This window comes from Perissodus microlepis, chromosome 20 (assembly GCF_051167445.1).
Source record: "Perissodus microlepis isolate ML-2025 ecotype Zambia chromosome 20, ASM5116744v1, whole genome shotgun sequence".
Classification (NCBI taxonomy): domain Eukaryota; kingdom Metazoa; phylum Chordata; class Actinopteri; order Cichliformes; family Cichlidae; genus Perissodus; species Perissodus microlepis.
The window spans coordinates 5,331,329-5,342,538 of record NC_140480.1 but is presented as its reverse complement, the minus strand read 5'-3'; positions in this window follow the sequence as shown (position 1 = coordinate 5,342,538).

Below are 11,210 nucleotides of genomic sequence, written 5' to 3'. Positions count from 1 at the left end.
GTCTTTGACTGCTGAATGACACCCAAAAAGCATTTTGCCACACACAATCAAGCATCTCTAGTGTATTTCTACCAAAGAGTTCCCCTGTTTAGGAGCACCAATGGGAATGAAGACATTGTTTTCCCCAGCAGGGCTTAATGATGCCTGATGGCGTATTCAGCTGCCCGGTGCCAGCACTAAAAGCTGATCATTATAGGGCCCTCTGCTCTTTCAGTGCTAAAGCCATGGCTCAGAAAATGAGCTGTCACTAGCTTAAAGAAGGGATGCGGCACGCTGGTGGTCACTATAGTGACCCTGTTTATTCTGGATGCCACTATGCTGGGCAGCTGGGCAGGTCTGTGGCATGAAAGTAAAACACACTCTCAAAGCTTTTAGTTGACACTGATATTTAGATGCAGTAAATTCAAACCCTTTTACAAGGTAAAATGAAAAGTGTGGAGTGGTGTTATTACAGGATTTGATACGTGATTTGCAACATTAACTAGGCTGATTTAGTGTGTTGCAGTGCTAGTTTAAAACTAACCACTCCAGCCATGGGTCCATTCACCCAAACAGGTTACAGAAAACTCAAAACAGAGTTTAATATGTTGCCAATCCTGTGTGATGTCAAATATCAAAAAGGTAGCTTTTCTTTATTTTGGTATCTGTTTATTTAACTAATATACAAGCACCACATCTGGAAACTGAGCATTTCCCCCTCTGAAAATCTTGTGCAGCATTTTCAAACACCAGCCACGCACACTAGCTCATGATAGACATAATGCTGCATATGTGTGTGCCATATCATATGCACTTTAGGACATCCTTCAATTTTATGGACTTCTAATTTTAGCTAAGAGGGCTATAACCACTGTGATGGCAAATTAGCCTAAAATTGCTCAGCAGGTCTTTTTGCTGATTTTGCAGGTGATGGTAATTTTACACTTGCTAGACCTGCAAAACTAATACGGTTACTTTCTGTCTGTATTGGATCAGAACACTAAGCTGTTTGTGTGATGTTAGACTTGAATTATTTTACAGGGTAGGTGGTCTTACAGTTGCTTCGGATAGTTTTTAGACTACTTTGCTTTATTTCATTATATATGTCATTTTAATGAAAATAACTTCCCCTCACTTTGGGGTTTTTTTTTTTCAAACCCCAAAATGAATCATTTACAAAAGTGTTTAGACTCTTTTACTGTAGCACTGCAAATTGAGGAAATGTGTCCTGTCTGCGTCAATACTCCTTAGGAGACGAGTCTAGATGTGGCTCTTATTGCAGCCCACCTTTAGCAAGCAGGTATAATTGGAAAGAGTTTCAAATGGCCCACTGTGTAAATGAGATTTCACAGTTTACACCCATGTAAAGCTATAAACTAAGTCGTGATGTCCAGAGAATTCACTATGTCCTCATACATGGGAGAACCTGCTTAAAGGGCAACCATCTCAGGAGCACAGTTTCTGTACCAAACAGCTCGACAGAAGACGCCAAATTACATTTTCAAAAAAGGCATTTAAAGACCCAGGGAAAACACGAGGGAGAAGCTGGAGAAGACTTTGTGATCTGATGATTCAGAAGCTTAATTGTTTGGGCTGACCTTCAACCACTATAGCTAAAAGCACCACCCACTACTTATCACGTGGCTAATACATGCAGCACGTAGCAACATCATACTATGGTAGTTCTCAGGTGCTTTTTAGACTGAATCTTCCCTGAGAACTTCCTTCAATGGCTTAATGTTTGCATTTATGCCACCACAGGTGAGAAGTAACAAAGTACAACTACTTCATTATTGTACTTAGTAGAATTTTCAGGTATCTGTACCTTACTTGAGTATTTATTTTTCTGACAACTCTTTACTTTTACTCCCTATATTTTTAAACAACTACCTGTACTTTCGACTTCTTACATTTTAAAAACTGGCTCTGACTTTTGGTTTAACAGATTTCACTCACAGATGGAGAAATATCAGAAAGACAGGACGGGAGAAGAAGAAGAGGGGTTGTATTTAAAGGTGATAACTTTTTAGTGGTGTTTAATAAACTGGAAATTTAAAGCTTACATGTAAGTCCTCATGCGTTTAACCTCCCACGACCCTTCTCTTCTGCCTGCTCCTGCGACTCCGTCAGTTCCTGGGGCTCGGACCTAGCTGTCCCCTGTACCCATTCCAATTCCCTGGGTAAGGGTAGGTAGGGCCCAGCCAGTCCCTGCTCCTGTTCCTGCTCCCAGAGCGGATCAGACTAAGCTTCTCCCTGCACCTGTACCAGTTCCTCAGGTGGAGATAACTGCTGTCCACCCCTGGCCTGCCAGAGGTCTCTGCCCTGCCTGGCCCTGCTCCGTCTGGTCTAGCACATGAGGGTCCTGCTCCGCCAGAATTGGAGCCAGAGAAACCAGCACCCATAGACTCAAGGACCAGTTGATGGCTTGTCAACACTGACGTCAGCCTCAGAGAGGCCTCCTTCTCTCAGTGTGACAGTGTCCCCTTGTCCCTATGCTTTGGTTCCCCTCTTGTGTCTTTCCCAGTTTAGGTTTTCATTAGTTCCCGTTTGTGCTTTGGACTTTTGTCTTTGTTTTGTACCTGTTCCATCAGCTCAAGTTTTTCTTCCTCTTAAAACCTCTGTCTGCCTCCATGTCTGCATTTGGGTCCTCATCACAAATACTATGACAGTAAACCTCAGAGCAGCAGGAGCCCAGATTAGCTGATCACGACCTGTCCTCAAAGACAATCTCCTGGAGCTCTCAATAAAAATTATTGTGCTGTTGTGATTCTTTTCCCCACACTGAGCTGCTACAACCGATTTTAGGGTTCCATCACCAGCTGAACACACTTTAACCCCTGGCTGTACTAATTTTCTGTTTAAAGACAAAGTCACGCTTTCCAGTGTATTTAAGAGAAAATAGAGCTTTTTTAAATTTTCCTTTCATTTTTTCTGCTCATGTTCTACTTAACTGATTCGAGCGTTGAGTACATTTCAGAGCCTGTAATTTTTTTTATTTTCACTTGAGCTAAGAAGTTGAATCAGTACTTCAACTTTTACTGGACTATTTTAACACTAGTATTTGTACTTCTGCTTAGTTTTTCCACCTCTGAACATCCAACTAAATGTCTTAATAAGATGTAATAACCGGGAACAAGATGGAGTATATGGTGATCATAGCTGTATATTTTGTTGTGAGGATAACAGAAAAGTCATTAAGTCCACTGACTGCGGCTAGATCAAAGGGGGAGGAGAGGCTTGTAATTCAATATGTAGTGCTCTCCACCTGCTGCTGTATTACTGACCCAGCCCGTATGTTCGCCTCCGTCGGCACATATCTTCACACCAGCAGCAGATGTGGTCTTCCTTTCCTCTAATCTCATTTTAGTTTCTTAATTTTCACTCTGCATTGCAGAACTAACTTTTGCTTACTCAGCAAAACATAACATGGATTCATTTTTAGCATGTATGAGCAGATCAAACAATGTGTCTGAGACTACCTGCACTGTAGTAGGAGCTATCCATCCATTTCCTTCTGCTTACCCAATACAAAGATTTAGGGGGCTGGAGGCTACGACAACTGTTATGTGCAGTGATAGGCAGGGTACAGCCTATCGCAGTGCTCTGATCCACATAGAGAAAGACGATCATTTAGGTTCACCAAACTAGCCGTCATGTAGCAACAGAAACAGAAGTTCAAATCTACAAACATGCATTCAGTTTGTATTTGTCAGTTTTATTTATTTTTAAACTATAAAACTCAATTTATCAAGTGATGGCCTCCAGCTCACACTGGAACGGTTCACAGCTGAGTGTAAAGTGGTGAGAATGAGAATCAGGACCTCCAAATATGAGGCCATGGTCCTCAGCCGGAAAAGGGTGGAGTTCCCGCTCCGAGTGTGGGACGAGTTCCTGCCCCAAGTGGAGGAGTTTAAGTATCTTGGGGTCTTGGTCATGAGTGATGGTAGAGGGGAAGCAGGAGATCGACAGACAGATTGGTGCTGCGGCTGCAGTGATGCGGACGCTGTACCGGTCTGTTGTGGGGAAGCTAAGTAAAAATGAAGCTCTCAATTTACCGGTCGATCTACGCCCCTACCCTCACCTGTGGCCACGAGCTGTGGACAGTGACCGAAAGAACGAGATCGCGAATACAAGTGGCAGAAATGGGCTTCCTCCGAAGGGTGGCTGGCCTCTCCCTTAGAGATAGGGTGAGAAGTTCAGCCATCCGGGAGGGGCTCAGAGTAGAGCCTTTGCTCCTCCACATCGAAAGGAGCCAGCTGAGGTGGTTCGTGCATCTGACAAGGATGCCTCCTGGGCACCTCCTGGGTAAGGCATGTCCCACTGGGAGGAGACCCAGGATTATATCTCACGGCTGGCCTGGGAACGCCTTGGTGTTCCCCCGGACAAGCTGGAGGAGGTGGCTGGGAAGAGGGAGGTCTGGGCTTCTCTGCTTAGGCTGCTGCCCCCGCGACCCGGCCCCAGATAAGCAGAAGAAGATGGATGGATGTATGGTATTCATCAAAAAAGATAAATGGGCCAAATATTCAGGAGCCAGCTACACATTATGTGTTTCGGGTGTTCATTTTTAGCAAACTTTTCCCCCAATTTTAAACTGTTGAATTTTTCTTAAGTTAAGCAGCACAGCAGTGGTTAAGTCTGAGCTGTGAAGCGGATGAATTGCGATGTGGAGGTGGAGTCGTAATTGAGTGACAATGCAAACTTGTAAGGATTAATTGTTTTGTGCTTCATTGACCAACTGAATGATTCTTTGCACTGACAACTAATCTAATCATTTTATACGCTCGTCATTTTATGTTCTTTTTCCTACATCTAATATATATTGCTGTCTATGTGCCACAAAGTCGCAAAGAACAAATTTCCAATCCTTCAGGTTCAAGACCATTTTCCACTCAGGTCGTGGTGGATAGAAATCTGCCACAGCTGTAGAAAATAAATTGCATGATGAAGAATGTAAAACAAAGATGCTTCCAGAAAGAAAAACATACTCTTGAGTAATATACCCAGTAATATACACAATGGATTAGTCTCTCTCTATACCTTATAGCAGCTGAGTGCCATTGTATCACCATTAGAATGGGCATGATCTGTCATATTGAAATAGTGGGAGTTTCCATCACAGTTCATTAGTTTGCCTTTTATCCTGAGTGTCATGACCAGGAGCCAATCACGTTGATAGTGTCATTAAGACTAGGACTTCAGGGAGGGAAGAAAGATGATGAGATGATATCAGCTGCCCTGTTTAAGCACAGCATTGTGTACAATATAGGTCTCTAATCACAATAACAACATAGCCGTGATTAGCTACTAGAAGCGTCCTTGTTTGGCTCAGCGTTTGCACCTGTAATAGATGTGTTGCCACAGCAGCAGATGAGGTTCTCAAGTAATACTGATATTTTCTCCCAGGGTGTAGTGCCGCTTTTGACTATTTTCAGGACAATTGGGCCCTTGTGGGATGGCAATACACCTGATTGCAGTCGCTCTTACAACATGAAATTCCCCTATGTGTCAAATAGACTGGTTATGATGCAAAGAAAGAAAAAAAAAGGGGGCGACGCAAGAGCCTAAATGTCACCACAGCATTAAGGGAGACAGTGATAGCTTTTGGTTATTAATGGCTGGTGAAGTTGTCGCTGCTGCTGCAAAAGATTCATGCCATTACTCTTATTGGAAATCTATGTTTGATGCTTCGGTTGATAATAATTTTTCCCAAGCTTAACAGAGCTGAAAATGTTTAATCAATTACACAAGAAATAACCCCCAAATCATGTATCTGTTAAAGTAATGTGAGTCGTAGCTTGTCAGCACTATTATATCACGCAGTATATATTTTGAATATGCTTATGATGACTCTTTTTATTTTACTGCGCATCGCTTAGAGGCTTAATAAAAACAAAAGTGTTATGAGTTTCTTGATTTCTTAAAGTTATATTTGGAAGGCAATTATTTTTTTCTTTTAAGTTAAAATTCAGTAGTTTAATTCAGTCGATCTATAAGGAGAAAAAAAAAGTCTTTTTGTAACATAACGAAGGGCAAACCGGTGGCAGTGAGGAACCATAATTAAGGAAAGGATTCAGTGGCACCTGCATGCCATTTCTCATCATTGCTTTCTCGCATCAATGTCACTGACTGCTCTCCTGCCTTGTGGCAGTCCACTGAATTGCTAAAGCTGGAGCCTGTTTGAATTAGCAAGGAAATGACCATATTTGTTATCTGTGGAAAAGAGCCACACCGGGCTAAATTGAAAGAGTAATGGGCCTGACGTCAAGAATGAAATCCTGCACAAAAGGCTCAGCATCAATTCATCAGGAGACATTCTTGGTGATTAGCATCTGGGGATGCAAGAAACCGAGATGAACAATAAATTACACACTGAAGACGTGGGCTTAGCGTTTGAGACACTTAGCAGTAAATCCAGCGAGGCACACACATCTCTTATTTACATTTTGTGCTTTCTGTGTTTATATTTATATTTTGAGATGATGCACATATTGTCCAGACACAACTTTTTATACTTTTTAAATGAAAAACCTTTAAATTATGCACTGTTAACTAATATATGAACCATATCAATAATGAGTAAAATCTTAGAGCCATAAAACTACCTAAGAAATCATCAACAGTGTCATGCATGTTTGTTCCCTAAATCTTCCTAGATGTGTTCATCAACCAGGATGAAACTTACTGTATAAAGTTCTTAGGGTAGCAGGATTATCAACATCTAGATAGCTTTTGGGAATTATTTGTAAAACATAACTTGGATAATTAAATCATGTGATCATTCTAAACAGTTTAAAACATACCATTTGTGCTGCCTGTCTGCACTCTATATGGACAACTTCACCTTTCTGCACTCCTGGCTGAAAAAGTGTAAAAGTTATTATTAATATTGTACAATTATTAATAGAGTTATATAACTATCTACTATATTACCAAAGGTTATTTATTATCAACTGAAATTGACTAGTGGCGGAGGATTTATTTATTTATTTTTAAACATTCCTTATTCCTTTAGGAAAAGAAACAATGAACCACTATTAAAAAAAAAAAAAAACACCTCGGTAAACATAAAACTGTAAATATAAAAATAAAAATAATTATTCTGCAGAAAAATGTTCCCAATCCATGTTAGATGAATTAACATTACTGCTGCATATGTTTAAGATTAAGCTCATTCACTTGAATGTAAATTTACTTTAAAGTATTTACAGAATACGTTATATTCTATTTAATGTCCAGCATCATATTCTATAAATCATACCGTATGTTTATAGTGGGTGTCCTGTAAGAACTACTTATCTATCAAAAAATCTGTTGTCCATCAGCTCAGAAACACAGGCCTACATCTTGATTTTTTTAAATTTATATTAAAATACATTATATAATTACATTAAGGAGAAATATGAATCAGTGCTGGCTGAACCTGCTTAACTTGCCTGTTTTATTGGACCAGACATGGTCAGAGCTGCCCATCATCCTTAGAGCTTTCCTTGCCAATTTACTTAAGCAATCATTAATAACTTTTTCAAAGTCCAACTTCCCTACATCACACATGTTGGCTTCGCTTGTTAGCAAGAGGAAAGTCATGTGTTACGATGCTAAATCACTGACGCTGTTTTACTTGCTAATGCTAGCTGCTAGCTGTTACTAGCTAGTAACTGATCTCAGAGCAGCAAAAACAGACCAATTTACAGTCACAGACCAGAGTTTTATCCAGAACGTGAATGTGCAAACCACCAGTAAAGGCTGCTGGCCTCACAGACATGACTACACTTTTCTAAGAGATTGAAATAAGCACCGCTTTCAGTGACAATAGTCGACTGCGGCGACAAGATGGCAATAGTGTAAGGGATGGGTGCACATCGCAATTGACAGTGATGTCCTTACAGAAAACTATGGGCTCAAATTGTGGTCATAAATATTTTGTACTTGTAAATCAAATGTGTATTTGTGTACTGAGGTTTGTAACCTTGTAAACCAAAATATCTGAAAGTTTTATGTTTGTGCATCTACAGATGAGAATTTGTGTAAATTTGTGATTGACATGACATTGACCAATCAGCTGAAAGGAGGAAAAATCAGGTCAAAATTTAGACTTGTAAGTTGAAATCCACAAGCAGCCAGGGAACCTGAGCGCAGAGATTTACACGTAGTTTTTTGATTTGTATCTGTAACCAGATCTTAACAAAAAATTTTGTAACTCGGGTAAATATTTTTTACGAACACAAATCTTTTTTACACACACACAAATTTTCATCTGTAGATACACAAACATAAAACTTTCAGATATTTTGGTTTACAAGGTTACAAAACTCAGTAGACAAATACACATTTGATTCACAAGTAGAAAATATTTATGATCACAATTTGGGCCCATAGAAAAACACTGATATATGTGTGTGTGTGTGTGTGTGTGTGTGTGTGTGTGTGTGTGTTATAACTGATTATGTATATGACATTATATATATATGTTACATGTATCTTGATCTAATGCAGCATACATTATGTGTAATTCTTTTGTAAATACATTTTGCTAAACAATTTTTAGTGCAGTGGCACTTTGGGGTTGTTATGCATATCTGTAAAAGTATAAGTGTACAAGTCTATAAGTATCTGTACACTGTATAAGTGTTCACCAAACAGTGACACTGTAATCGATTACTTTGACTTAAACAATTACAATGTAGCTTGCAGCGAAGAAGAAAAATAAATGTGTTTTTGTTATTCATTTGTTTAGTGTTCATGAACAGCCGTTTTTGCCACCTTACCATATACAGTGAAGGTCAAAAGAATAATATGATAACTTCGAATTAATGTCTGTGTTTTCATACATGAGCGAAGCTAACAAGTGCAGCAGGCCTGACAAAAACCACCCATAGGACAAGATTTTGCTAGCATGACTAATAACTTTTATTGACCTAATTTTATTCACCCTATAAAAGAGTCAGACTTGTATCTTGTGATACAAAGAAACTCTAAGCCAAATTTAATATTTTTAAAACAATTGCATTTTTGTGACAGCATTAAAATTGTATTGCTTTACCATCATTTAGTTTGACTCATCAGTCTCATCTTTCAGCTTATTTGTTGCTGAACATTGGTGAAGTATTTGCTCCCTGCAGTTATTTGTGTGTTCACACTTTTGTATTTATTCCATTTCCTCTTAAACCACCCCACGGAGAAAACTGAAGTGAGTCCTTAACAAGAAATCACCGTAAGACATTTCCAGGTGTTTTTTCTTTTTCCTTTTTTTAAAATCCCATTTACTGTTCGCCCACACACAATGAAACACGAACAACAGCAACGTTAATGGAAACATTAAACTGAACCTGCTGCTCTTCTGCTCCCCTCAGAACAAAGAAAATGTTAATGTGCTCTATGCTGACGACAGTCCATCAATTCTATTTCTTTAGCTCCTGAATATCTGGCCTCGAGGATTCAAGAGGAGTGTGACAACAGAGTGAAATTCTGGAAATGTGAGGTGGGGAATGATATCTGAAACCTTCCTCTCTGTTCTACAAATTGAAGTGCCTGCAACATTTTACATCGCTGCGCTGTAAGACGGACAAATGAGTGAATGAGTATCTGACACCGATAGACGTCATGGCCTGTCCTTTTTTTTTGGTCTTTAAATCATCTGTTATTTGCAACAGTTGTGGAAGCTTAAACTTTCTATGTAACTACAGCGGACGAGCAAATTACAGTGGATTAACTCTACATTGTTCCTTCATGCTCAAATCAACTGACACATCCCCACTTATTCAAGTCCTTAATTACAGTTTACAGCCAGTGGGTGGTTGGGACTGCTCTGATTGCAGCCGGCGGAAAGGAGAAAGAGGATGAGAGTGTGTATGAAGATGGCACAAGGGTGTCGTAGTGAGGGTAAATACACTCACCAAGTATGCTAGCATGCCTAGTAGTATAATTTGTTCACACAAGATGTTCGGAGAGCTACTATAGCTTGGGAAAACTGTGTTAGCAGCATGTTGAGATCACTGAAGTGCCAGCAGAGAGGGGTCTAAATATTTGGTGTAAAGTATTTTCTCCTTTTCCTCTTTCCACCATCTGGTATTAGCACTGAGCTCTCTCTAAAGCTCCATAACTGCCACATGTTGACTCTCCAGTCACTGTCTCTTGGTCATTTCAACTGATCGGACCTATTCCTTCTTCAGTGACCAGCTGACTTTCTATAAGGATGCACTACATTACTGCATGGCACAGCAAGCAGGTGGAACAGTGCTGTGAGGACGGTGTCTGTCTTGCGCACATGGCCAGTCAAGATTTGATCATGCTGAAATCAAAACAGCCTCAGCTTTGTGTCGCTGCACGTTTTGAGTGCATGCTCAGCTTTGTGTGTGAGTAAATTATCTACGGTACATGCACAAACGCAACACTGACCTGAGTCTTGCCGATGTGCGTTTTTCATGACGCACGTGTACAGTACTTGCCCCAGTAATAATATGTATCCCGAAGCCTTTATAATATTTGTATAATGAGTGCATTAAGGATGGGAATCAGAGTTGCACAATTAAAGCTACATGTAAGCTCTTTGGGCAAACCATAAATCCTTGTTTTAATACAAAATAAAATAGAAATAAACAAACAAATAAACAAACTGCACTATTGGCTGATAATATTTTTATTTAGTCATTATTATTTTATTATTTGTAAATAAAATGCAGATGTATTGGCAGTAGCATTTATAACAGCAAAGAAAGCAAAGAAGAGAAGGGAGAAATATCCCTCAACCACAAAATGAGTATTGATGTGTAGTTTGCTGACCACAGGGGTCAACAACAACAACCAGCATGATCCAAGCAAACAAATAGAAATGTTATGAAAATTCCAGTTTAACCTTTAATGTGATGATCCTTTTTTAATCTACGTATAATTACTGCCTCCAGTCCACTGCCAGTCAGAACAAAAGGAAACTTTTTTCACACCTAAAGGCAGGACCTAAGGATGTTAATATAGTATGGTGAGGTTAATTTTTCATATTTCAGAAAAGGCAGCAGATAACCGCCCAAGACTCCCGAAAAAAAATCTGTGTTAGTCCCGTCAATAAAACAAGCAAGCAGTACATTATGAGGGATTAGCTGTCTTGCAACTTTTAATTATTGCTATGGCATTTCAGTGCCAGTTGTTGCAGTGTCAATTAAAATGTGGACTCACTCTCAGCAAAGGCGTAGCTTAAAAAAATCCTTTCCACATTAAGTGACTGACTTACCGATTTA